Genomic DNA, 13,000 nt, shown 5'->3' with positions numbered 1-13,000 from the left:
GGGTCATCGTAGTAGGAGATGCCCAGGGAAGAGGTGGATGGATGGTATGTGGCTGGTCAGCTGCTGAGTGCTTGTAGTTAATGATGGATTGTGAAGGCTTCACAAAATTCTGCTATGATGTGATTGATATTCAGACATGAAAAAATGGATTTACTTACTTCATGTGTATTCCCACTGACTTCACAGGGCATTGGTCAAGCGCTATGCCTTGCTCCAGCCAGTTCTATCATTTGCTTGCTTTCACCAGCATTGAATTCACTCATGCCAATTTTTAAAAATCCAAACATCTAGGTTCTGTCTGCCATACAGTTCCCTGTTTAGATTTTATAAACGAGATAAGTGGCCTTCTGTGGATCTTGCCTCGTCACTGGCTCTGAGAGAACTCTGTTGGCCAATGGCTCTTACTTGTTCTCTAGCTGGGAGAAAAGTAGCTCAGAGCAGCTAGATCCTAGCTTGCGCCCTTTTCCCAGGATCACAGCCATCCTGTTCATAGTGTGCACCGCCCAGTGACCTAGAAAACCTGCCCTGGTTCTGTCTCCAGTATATAGCCCTGTTACAGCAAAAATGCTGCACACACAAACTTCTATAAAGATGCACTTGATAGATTAAAGTGCTTTTCTCCATAAAGAACACACCTTAAGGCCACATTCTACAGGCTCTGTCAGAATAGACCACAGGGACAGTCTATTTATTCCAGGCTTGTAAAGCATATAGCTCAGTGGGGAACTGGCCCATGACTAGGGCAACTGAGCTCTATGGAAATACAATTACTAATAAAGTCCCATAAGTTTACAGGATCACCATTTCAGTAGACAGATAATATCTGAGCACAGTAGCACCTGCAATGAATGCCACTTAAACAGTGAAGGTCAGAAAGCCCTTTATATATTCAGAGTGGTTGTCTGAACCCCTGGAGGCTGCCTATAGTAGGAATTTTCTGCTACTTTGCTACTTTCTGGTTGAGCTACATTGATGGTAGCAGTAATGGAGGTGCTAAAGTAGACAGGTCTTCAGATGTCTGCTATGTAAGCACCCCACTGTCCAGTCATAGAATGTCAACACCTAGCCGTGCTTTGTCTAGACAAGGGCTCTCACCTAGAGCTGGTAAAATAATTGATTATGTTTTGGGCTGCACCAGAAACAAAATTTAAAATATTTTTGATGAATTGAAAAGTTGAAAAAAAACTGCTTTGGGTTAAACTGAACATTTTCTTTTGATTTTGACCATTTTTAATTTAAAAATAAATAAATTTAAAGGACCTTTGAAATGAAAAATCATTTAAAACCAAAACCCTAAAATCTTTCATTTTGAAAAGGTCAAAGCCAAATGTGACGTTGGGATTTTTTCCTCGGGAAATGAACCATTTAGAAAAAAATTTATATGAATTCATGAAACACTTTGATGTTGCTAATTTGGCATTTTTCACCTTCCCCCCGGGAGCTCTTTTTCCCCCACAGCATTGCCATTGCTCTGGTTGAAATTTTTGGAAGGCAAAATTTTTTTTCCTGACTTTTCCCACAAAAAAGGCAACATTTTTTACTTTTTTAAGATTATTTTTTAAACTAAAATTTAAAATTGAAATTTTTATCAAAATGATTTCTGGCAAACAAAAATGCCCATAACTACTTTTGTTAAAATAGTAACAACGTATTGTGAAAAAATTGTGAGAAACGCTTCCACTTTTAACAAAAACAACTTTGAAATTTCATTTTTTTTTTTTTTGCAAAAGCTTCCCTGTGATGCACACACTTTGATCAGCTCTAATTACTGCCTCTGATGAAGCATCACATTGCATGAACAAAAAGAAAAGGAGTACTTGTGGCACCTTAGAAACTAACCAATTTATTTGAGCATGAGCTTTCGTGAGCTACAGCTCACTTCATCGGATGCATCCTATTTACTTCTATGTTTATTAAAAGTCTTCTTGTAAGAAAACTGAATGCTTTTTCATTGTTCTCAGATCCAAGGGTTTGGGTCTGTGGTCACCTATGCAAATTGGTGAGGCTTTTTATCCAACATTTCCCAGGAAAGGGCGGGTACAAGTGTTGGGAGGACTGTTCATTGTTCTTAAGATCCAAGGGTCTGGGTCTGTAGTCACCTAGGCAAATTGGTGAGGCTTTTTACCAAACCTTGTCCAGGAAGTGGGGTGCAAGGTTTTGGGAAGTATTTTGGGGGGAAAGACGCGTCCAAACAGCTCTTCCCCAGTAACCAGTATTAGTTTGGTGGTGGTAGTGGCCAATCCAAGGACAAAGGGTGGAATATTTTGTACCTTGGGGAAGTTTTGACCTAAGCTGGTAAAGATAAGCTTAGGAGGTTTTTCATGCAGGTCCCCACATCTGTACCCTAGAGTTCAGAGTGGGGGAGGAACCTTGACATCGGATGCATCCGATGAAGTGAGCTGTAGCTCACGAAAGCGCATGCTCAAATAAATTGGTTAGTCTCTAAGGTGCCACAAGTACTCCTTTTCTTTTTGCGAATACAGACTAACACGGCTGTTACTCTGAAACCTGTCTTTAATCTCTAGAAGCCCTACTGGACTGCAAGAGGCAATGATACAATATGTTGGGACTGTTTTTAATATTTAAAGCGGGAAGCAGAGGTGCTCCATTACAAGGTATGCAGTGTATAAAACCTGAGAGCCATTAGTCAGAAAAGTGAATTATTCATCATATAGTTAAGGAGAAAAGTGATAAATGACTTAAACTATAAGCCTTTTAGTACACGGCTAACACTATTAAACGGCTATAGATGGGTTTGCCAATTTCTGTCCCCTAACACGGAGATGTGCTGATTCCATATGCAGAAGAAGCAGCTATATTCATCAGACCTGCTTTTCACAGGCCAACTCAAGAACTGCCCATTCGTTGAGGTCGGGCGATTTGCATAGGTCCATGGAAACCCAAGATATTTTTCTGTCTAAGAGGCGACTAATCTAATTTTTATAGGAAAAAGTAAAAGTGCACGGATGCTGTCAAACTTCATCCGTAAAAAGCAAGGTGAGGTCCTTCTAATCTAAAGCAAATCACTTGTGTTTCAATCACATGTAATTTCAATACATAACTAACAGGCTTAAAAGTGGTGACTTAAGGCTTCCAACGTTGATCCTGGATCAAATCACTACATTTATTTGCTTATGTTTTTCCACCTTTAAATGCTCAAAGTACAAACCATGGAACGGAAAGCCCTACATTTCAGTTTGGGCTGAAATTCAGCCATGAGCAGACAGCCAGCACAAGGCATCTGCACCCCATAACGTATTAACGTAATGTATCATTTAAGTCCCACTTAAACCCTATTTTTAGAATTTAAGTGGATTTTGGTGGTGGATAGGCCTTGTACTGTCTCTTTGCATGGGGCTGAATTGGTGCCATTTTTAAAAACAACAACAAAAGAGGCCAGCTGATACATTTACCTCCATATGAAGTAGCCCATACCTCCTCTGGACATAGTCTTCAGTTCCATGCTGACCTTGAAGGCACAGAAGAATGGGGTTACAGGTGTCAATGCTGTCTAGAGTAACAGGTCACTTTTCAGTTGGGTCGTAGAAAGGCAGTAACCAAAACAGCTGTAAAATATTGATGAAGAAGGGAACAAATTTGGGGTAATGGAATGCTCCCACTCTCTTTTCAGGAAGGCTGTAGGTGCTCTGGATGTGAATCATAGTGTAGGAAGCATGTCTTAGATGGGGATTCAGAACAAACAGAGAGCAATAGATTTATCTGCAGGAGAGGAGCGCCTCAGCCACGTCTATAGTGTAGTTTAGAGGCGCTGAATTATTTATGGATCGAGAGGGGTTTTCCCCCCCCCAGGCTTTGGCTGCTTCTGCCTTTACAGATACAATTACAGAATGCTGCTGCTGAAAACCAATACGTTTAAAAAAAAAAAATGAACTAGTTCTTTCCTTCACTATAACAAGAGAAATACAATCGAATCTCACCAGCCATGGAGACGAGAGAGAGAGGCACGGGCAGCGTTTTGCAGCTGTGTGGCTCTACGAGTGCAGTGGGTAAGAGTAAGCGATGTGGTTAAGAAAGCCAGCGCTCCCTGGAGTAAAGGCAGGAGGGTCACCCGCAAGGATGCAGGCCTTTTCTCTGAAGCCAGGCTCACTGAATCTCATCGTATGCTGATGCGTGCTGACCTATAACTTCTTTAAAATATACATGGGTTCCGCAGAGGTTAAAACGCCACGTGGCCTTCCCTTAAAGCAGCAAGGGTATAGCAGCCTGGGAAAATCCATGTCAGCGGAAGCGAGACACGACACTTCCCTGTGCATGGGGTGTGAGTCTCTCTGCCGCTCTCTAGGTTAGTCCCCTCTATCTAGAACAGCAGTCGAGCCCTTTGCATATAATGCTGCCAAGAAGCTTATGGGGAGTTTATTAGGGATTAGAGGGTGAAGCAATAGGGCCAATCAGCTGCTCTTGAGTTGCATAAGCCTGAGTATTAATTAATTAATGCAGAACACAGAGAATGACTTACTCTTGCAGCAGCAGAAAATTACAGAGTGCTGTGAGGAGCAAACTGTTCCGCACAACCATTGCTTTGCTCAAACCGTTTAAATAGATGGGGAACGCTGTGCAAACTCCCCACTTGTATGTCTGAGAGGGAAAGAGCTTACATAATTTATACAGGTTTCAGAGTAGCAGCCGTGTTAGTCTGCATCCTCAAAAAGAACAGGAGGACTTGTGGCACCTTAGAGACTAACCCATTTATTGGAGCATAAGCTTTGGTGAGCTACAGAGCCTCAGGTACGGGAGCCACATCCCGTCAGCATTCAACCCCACTCTGCCAGAACTGAACAAATGTAGTTACAGAAGAAAGTCTGCCAAAGGGTCGATATTCAAGTAGGGCTCAAGATGTCTTGTCACCTGCCCAGCGTGGGCTTGGCCCACTGCACCGAAAGGAGAATGTGAGTTCCAGGTGTGGAAAATATGATTCTAAGTTATATGCAAAGAGCGTTACCTTGGATTATTTGAATCACTTAGATCCAAAATACAGAGTTAGCCACACCAGCCATAGAAGTAAAAAGCCACCAATCCGTCACCCCAGAACAGAATCCTGGATGAAACCACAGTCTGAAGCAACAACAGCAAGCAAAGCATTTCCATTTCAGACAAACCCCTCCCCCGCTTCTTTTGTTCATTTTACTGTGTCAACTTCTTTTCAGATTCCAGTGCCAGGCCAGCAATTTGAATAATCACTGCTGGAGGATTAACACACAGCAAGACACCACCACTGTGGCCAACCCCAAGCACTGAAAATCATGAATCAGCCCCTCCCCGCGACGAGATTGGCTTAAAAATCATAAGATTTTAACAAATCAGTTAACATGTTGGGTTCTTTTTATTTGCCCTTTTGTTTCTGAGCCTGTGTTTCTGAGCTTTTCTCCACAACCATGAGGCCTAGAAACTGACTTGCTCTTTGAAATGAAAGCTGAGATTCTCATGTAATTACACGACTCTGGGAGCTTTGACTTTTTAAGAAAAACTCCAAATATTGTGAGACTCAGGACAAAATTTCCACACTTAGATACTTGGGCTGAAGTGGATGTAGGCCACTTTCCATCATCACCCACTATCAAATATAGTTAGGGCAGATGCCCACGCTTGTACAGAACCCATCCGAAGTCAATACCCCTATACACATGCAAGGGTTGGCTTGCTTAGATCATCTCGCAGGATCAGGGTCTTAGCTTGTGACCATGAACTTCTAAAGGTTTGTACACAGAGCTCAGAGTTGCTACTGAACACCTGGGTCCCTCGATTATTTCAGGCCGTTTTATAACAACCGAGCTATGTTGACCCTATGAGCTGGGGATGTGACATAGCCTATGAAAAAAGGGGGACCAGATTTGGGATTCACCACATCTCAGCTGATTTTTGGACCCAATTCTGACCCCACACAGGTTTCACATCACTGGTTACTCCTGATTTACACTGGTGAAGGTTTTTTTTTTATTTTTTATATCACATTAGTGCCTAGGAGTCTCAGCCAAGACCAGGGCCCCATTGTGCTAGGTACTGTACAAAGACATAGTGAAAGACATTCCCTACTCTGAAAATGCTCCAGTTTAAGACTTAGAGAAACAGGGACTTGCTCCAAGTCACACAAAAGATCAGAGGCAGGAACAGAACCCTGGTCTCGTGAGTCTTGTTGCAGAGTCCTAGCCACTGGGCCACTGTCTGGCTAAATAAAATTAGAAATGAGCCTTGCAATTTTATGCACCCTTCTGTTACGTCAAGTGGCAACACACACTATGGCCACGTTGTGAGATGTGGTAAAGCTGCCACATGAAGCGTTCAGATCAAGCAGCTGTTCTCCTCTAGCATCTTGTCTACTCTGAGAGGGGTTTTTGTGTGATCTGCCATCAGCTCAGACCCTTGGATTGCTCCCTACATACACATCCATGTCAAGTCTGAGTGAAATGTCTTAAAATAACGGCAGAGCCTTCACAGGAACTCATTTGCATGCAAGTAATTTGAATAAATAATTGACATCAGGCAGCAATGCACATGCACTCTTGACTATGGCAGTGACTGCCTACAGAGCAAAGTAGGGGTCAGTGACACCTTATTTTGGGGGGCTTTTTATTTCACCATTTTAATAAGCAGCCAAATGTGACATGCTATTGTTGGGAAAAACAAGTCATAACTTGATGTCTACACCTGAGCCATGACAAATTGTACAACAGTATGTCATGTTGACACTGACTGACAAATGCCTTTGGGAGACTGACAAAAATCACAGCTGTGCTTGTATCCTCTGATTAGTAGCAGCAAGCTGTGCATCACTGGTAAAGTTGGTTAAGGCTGCCATGGTCTTATGATTAGATCACGAACTAGGAGGAAGTTCTGAATGTGAGAGAGTCTCCAAAAGAAATTCAGAGTCTGCAAAGCAAAGGAAAATCACCAACTTCACAGCAAAAGAACGACGTAACTTAAGAGCCTTCTTCAACCCTATGCAGAGGGCCCAAACAAAGCCTTTTTATCACTTAAGTCCCAATCAAGCCTAGATTGGTAGATTTTATGGCAAGAAGGGACAATTATGATCCTCTAACCTGACCTCCTGCGTGGACACGAGAACTGTACACAGTATCACAATAATGATCTCACTATTGCCATGTATGAAGGTAACACCATCTCCTACTTCTATTTCATATTCCCCTGTTTATACATCCAAAAATCACATTCATCCTCTTCGCTACAGCATCACATGGGGAGTTCGTGTTCAGTTGGCTATCTGCCATGACCCTTCAGTCCTTTACATGACACTGCCTGTCTCTCATCTTGTCAATGTGACCTACATTCTTTGTTACTAGATGTGTGACTTTAATTTGACTGTATTCAAACACATCTTTTTCAGATGAGCCCACCTTACCAAGAGATCCAGGTTGGCCTGTATAACTGACCTGTCCTTATTGTTATTTATCACTCCACCAATTTGTGTCATCTGTAAATTTTACCAGTAATGATTTTATACCTCCAGATCACTGATCAACATCTTGAATAGCACTGGGCTGAGAACACAGCCTTATAGGACCCCCTCTAGAAATACGCCCATTGACGATGCACCATTTACAATTACTTTTTGTACTATATCAGTTAACCAGTTTTTAATCCATTTAATATGAGCTACTTTGACAGTGCTCATGTTTTGATCAGATGCTAAAAGGTGGCTTAGCGCAGAAGGAGCTATATGTAGTTTTCTGATGACCAGTCATCAGGTTCGCTAACATTTCTCTGTGTCGGGACTAGGGGTAATAGGCCTTTTGGAAGAGGAATGTGAAAAAAGACATGGTGGAAATTGGGCCGACTAGGAGAGGCAGGGAAATTCCAGGTTTATTTAGGTCACTTAAAGTTTTTCTTCCTCCTCCTTACAGTGCAGAAGACTCCTCCCTTTATTATTCTCTACATTCTACCCTCAGTGCATCACATTTTGGCCACCAGCCCGTTCGGCCAAATAGGACTGGACAGACCTCTCTCTGGAACATGGCACTATGGAACACATTTGCAGCACAGTAGCTGAACGGCGCATCAGACTGGCTCACGTGTGTGTCGTAAGCTCGAATGCTGCTACCGCTGAAGGAGATTTTCCCTTAGCTCAGCTACCAGCAGCCCTTGTTTGCAGAGGAGAAGGATCTGAATTCTCACCCCTACGATGACCATGAAGTCCTGCCATGTCTGTTTAAGAAAAAGTACTGTGGGCGGGGAGGGGGGGGGAGAATGAGGTGGGGGCTTGTGGCTACTACTTGTTTGGTGTCCTCCTCAGAGAAACAACAGCCCATGAAGATAGAATAGAAACAATCTCACTTGCAGCAGGGAACCTACCAAAAAGGTCTCAACACACCAACAGGAAGGTCCCTAGTGACTTGCGGGCTCTCCCAAAGAGGGTGTAAGTAGTAACCAGCACAGACAGGTAGTAACATGCAGACTGGCCACCCTGTGGTTAACACGCAATCTGCAGGGAGTCCTTCAATGCCCAGCCCTTCCCCGCTCACTGCTGGGGAAGGAGGTGCAGGGCTGCATTGCTCTCCTCAAGGGCTCTGCTTTCACGGTGAATGGTTCAAGGATTCAAGACAGGAGTTAGGAGGGAGGGTGTGATGAGTCCATAGAACTTCAAAGGTTTTTTCCTCTTCCAGATGTGTTCAATTTTATATTACGTGTCTGGCACCAGCAGGCGGGCCAGGAAGGACAGGTTTTCAGCAACTGAAAAAGGACAGCGAGGATTATTTATCTGCCTTGCAGTTGCGAGGTGGGGCCTCAGTCAGGGATCGCAGCCCCAGTGTGCTGGGGGCTGCACGAACAAGAAATAAAAAGACAGTTCCTCTCCCCAAAAGGATTTTGTGAGAAAACACAACAGGTGGGTGTCACAGACCAGAGGCTGGGGAGGGCGAGGGAGCAGTGAAATGAGCAAGCGTTGCACACCAAACCAGCATTTTTAAGGCAATTTCTCCGTCTGTCTTAGAATTAAGCTCCCCCTAGGCTGTTGAGCTGGGGCACATTAAAAGCCATTAGAAAGAGAAAAAGAGAAAGCTGGGTTTGCCTGCCGGCTTTTTTCAAAGCTCACTCAGCTTTGATTAGGACTGAAAATCGAGTCAACGTGACACAAGTGCGTGAATAAATGCTGCAGCCTCAACAAGTACGCACACCCACCCGCACCCGCACACCCACCATGCGACTGAAGAACTCCTTTACACAGCAAGAGTTTCCTTTGAGTTCCTTTATAGCCCCCTCCTGATTGTATTCGTTACTCAGACTAGCATTATTAGCTTTTATCAGGCTTCCGAAATTTATCCTGATTCTAGAAGAACTCAAACCCCTTTGAAGTAGAGATTTGCTCTATCTACTGAGCGGTGTCTAATTTTCCCAGTGGAACCAAGTGGATTAATAGCACTCAAGTGTATACAGTTTAATCAAGCCTTGCGTTGCCTAGGAGTCCATGTGGAGGCCACAGGGTCACCGACTAAGGAATAATCTCCTCAGGAAAGAGAAGTGCCTACCTACAGCGGCTGTCTGCTTTATCAATCCCTTTCCTGAGGCATCAGGGCTTTTGTAGTGAAACACTGGCAGCCTTTGCCGCATCAGCTCCATTTAATGACACAGAGAAAGAGATCACTTCTCTGGGAATTCTGCTCAATAAACCTTATTCTGCCCATCAGCAGCCTCCAGTCAGGTGTGTACTGACAGCAGCAAGTGTGAAGGGAGTGCAGTGGGCATGGGGAATGGAAGCAGAGAGATCATTACCATATTTGACAGGCTACATGAAGCAATTCATGAGCTTCCCAGAGTTCTCATTGCTAAGGACGTTCTGATTGTTCAATTATGATTTTCTTTCCTCCTCTCCAGCTCCCCCTCACCCCACCATGTCCCTACCTTATTTTAGGCTAAAATCACAACTATTTCACATTTAATTGTTTAAGCAATAGGAGAGGCAATTCTTATACCTCCTCCAGCATATCAATTAACGTGTACCACATTTCCTGCACATCATCTCCTGCAAGTGCTGTGCTTAAACGGTCTCTACTCAAGGGGTAAAAAACAATTAGAAATGACATTTTTTAAATGCTAGTTTCTTTTTTTTTTTTTTGCCCTAATTTCAGGGGAGACATGTCAGGCACATATCTGGGTGGTTTGGCAGCCAACACGAACATGAATCAGGCAGCTCATAGGGTAGAGGCAGCTGTGAAGAATCAGATCTGTTACTGGAACCAAGCATATGTCCAAATATGACTAATCACGTCAACACAAACACTAAGGCCCCGATCTTGCAAATGAAAGCATGTGGGTGGGGGGATTGCTTCGCCCCCATTGCCAGTCTTACTGAAATCAATGGGGCCATATGCAGGCCAAGGGGTTCACCAGCACACTGTAAATGGCAGGATCAGGGCCATAACTATAAAAGAACCAGGCTAGTAAGTGACTGACAGAGACACTTACAGCACCACTGAGATACTTGTGTACAAGGAACACCAGGCCAGATTCTCAGCTGGTCATTAGAGCTATTCTCATATACACCAGCTGAGCAACAAGGAACGAATCTAGTCTTCTGGAGCCCATGAAATCTAAATCACATGTAAATACAAAAGTAGAGCGAGATCTTGATTTAAAATATGTCCCGCACTAGCAAGGTGTGCATGTGGTGTGTATGTTTCATGAACACAACTAGACTAGACATGTATCCCACAATTCGCCGAGGTTTGTTTTCACAAACTACTCTGTGGTAAGCCAGATGGCCTGTCTAGGGATGGCTCATGCCCATGGGTACCGGTCGTTTTTGTTTTTGATGAGCTATGCACATGTGAAACCCTAACATCTGGAGCCACCATGTGGTGCTTACAGTAGGCCAGCCCATGTAACCAATCGCAAGGCCCCTTGCATCCAAAGCTTCTAAACAGCGATGAACTAAACAAGATAAATTATTCATGACTGAGTTATTTGTGGTGCAAAGGGTCCATCAGTGACTTTGATTAAAAATCCAATGAGTAATGAATATGCAAAAGCAAGTGACTGCTTGGAGGAACAGAATTGTCAAATTGTCCATACTTCATCCAGATAAAGAAAAATCTCAAGAGGTCCTGAAATTGAAAAACTTACCATCAAATCACAGCATTATCTTAATTTTTAAATCCCTCTGCCAGGCGGATACCTCACATGCATCTGAATAGGAAAATACTGGTACCCTAAATCTGAAGTAAGGACAGTGAGGAGAGAGGAACACACACAAGAGGAAATGTGATTTTAATTCACATTGTGACTCCACAGCCATTTAATTATTTTAATTAGGCTTAATTAGTGGTAAATTTACAATGATATGCTTGATACCTGGCATTAAATCTTTCATGCATAAATGTTTTGTTAAAATGAGAAAAAAAGGCAAGTGGCATTTTGCCAGCAATTAGTGCTGAATGTTCTAATGAAAGATTACTGTTCTGCCATGATTCATTATGACAGGCATTGCAGGAAAATGGTTTCTGTTATACTGGGTAGTGAATAACTCAGTCACTGTTACCTGCCTCCTTGTCATTTTAATACACGTCCATTTTTATCAAGGAGCAGCTAATTGTAGTACTGGATCTGGTGGTAAGTTTGCTCTGGGGTTCGTTCGTGTGGGATGTCACAGCACTGATGCCTGATACTGAGATTTTCTCTAGTGATGCTTTTCTCCTACCGCCTATTTCACAGACCAAGGCTCTGTGAGAGCCACAAGGGCAGGGATTTTTAATATTTATTATTTATATCATGGTAGCGCCTAGACAGACAAACCGAGATCAGGGACTCCCCATGCTAGGCACTGCACAAACTCCGAATAAGAGACAGGCTGGGCGCTAAACAGACAAAGCAGACAAGGGGTGGGACGAAGGAAGTGCTATCATCTTCTTAATTTTAGATAATGAATGAAGTTCTTTCTACCTGATTCCGCAGGAGGTTTAATCCGCTGCTGCAGGAATGCAGCAAATGTTCTGAACTCAAAGTGTTGCTCCAGCACAAAGTTAAGTTTCTCCAGTATATGGTCATGGGGGGATAAATGAGGAAGTTAGTCAGGGTCTAATCTAAACGCAGATATAAAAAGAAATGTGAATACCTGACCTCCTGGGACAAGCTTCCTACCAATGGGTAGGAAAGCTGAGAGGCCATGGGGGTCTAGTGAACAGGGCACTGCTCTGGTTCTATTCCTAGCAGTGTGACCTGGGACAAGTCATTTCTTCTTCCACCTATTGTTTTTCTGCTCTGTTTAGCTGTACATTCTCTGGGGCACGCTCCACCAGCCTCACTATCTGTTTGTGCCTTGTCTGCTTGTCTTACGCATCAGGACTTACACCTGCAACTTTAACAGCAACACTAGACCCTCTGTTTTGGCCAGCCTCCTGCCCTCCAACGGTCTTTGAAAATCTTTTTGCTGCCTTTCCATTTCAATGACCATTCCTGTGGCTGCCCAGTGTAATGCTGCCCCCCCTCCCACTGAGGTTACCCCCCTCACATGCTCATCATTGCTGAGTTCCCCACTGTCCTGTCGCAGTTTGGGGGCAAGGGGGGCACGTGGAGGGGAGAGGTTCTGTGGCTCTGGAACAAAAGAGACCAAACAGCTAGCAGCCACCTAACATTTACATCTCCCACATCTTCATGATCCTAATTAAACCAGCCACTGTGTTTACAAGACAGGTTATAAATCAATCATTTCATAACTAGCGACTGCCTCGTATTTGGTCTCTGAAGTGCCCAGCATACTGCCCACGCTGTATAAATCATAAACAACAACTAAGGAAATACCCGGACAGCTTAATCACTGGATGTGCTATAAACCGAACTGTTGCCTTCTTTCCCAAGGCCATTACTGCCTTTGTCAAGCAGTTCTCAAGTCTGTGCTCACAAACAGTCCATGGGATCTGATCCTGCTATTTTTAATCTGCCTTCCCCGCTCCTGCCCCCCGCAATGGGAGAATTCTCTGTACTGAAGTTTCAATTAATTTCTCTCTCTCTGTCACATCACAGATTTTTCTGACAA

Source organism: Lepidochelys kempii, chromosome 10 (assembly GCF_965140265.1).
Source record: "Lepidochelys kempii isolate rLepKem1 chromosome 10, rLepKem1.hap2, whole genome shotgun sequence".
Lineage (NCBI taxonomy): Eukaryota > Metazoa > Chordata > Testudines > Cheloniidae > Lepidochelys > Lepidochelys kempii.
The sequence above is the reverse complement of the archived record's forward strand: the minus strand, read 5'-3'. Positions refer to the sequence as shown.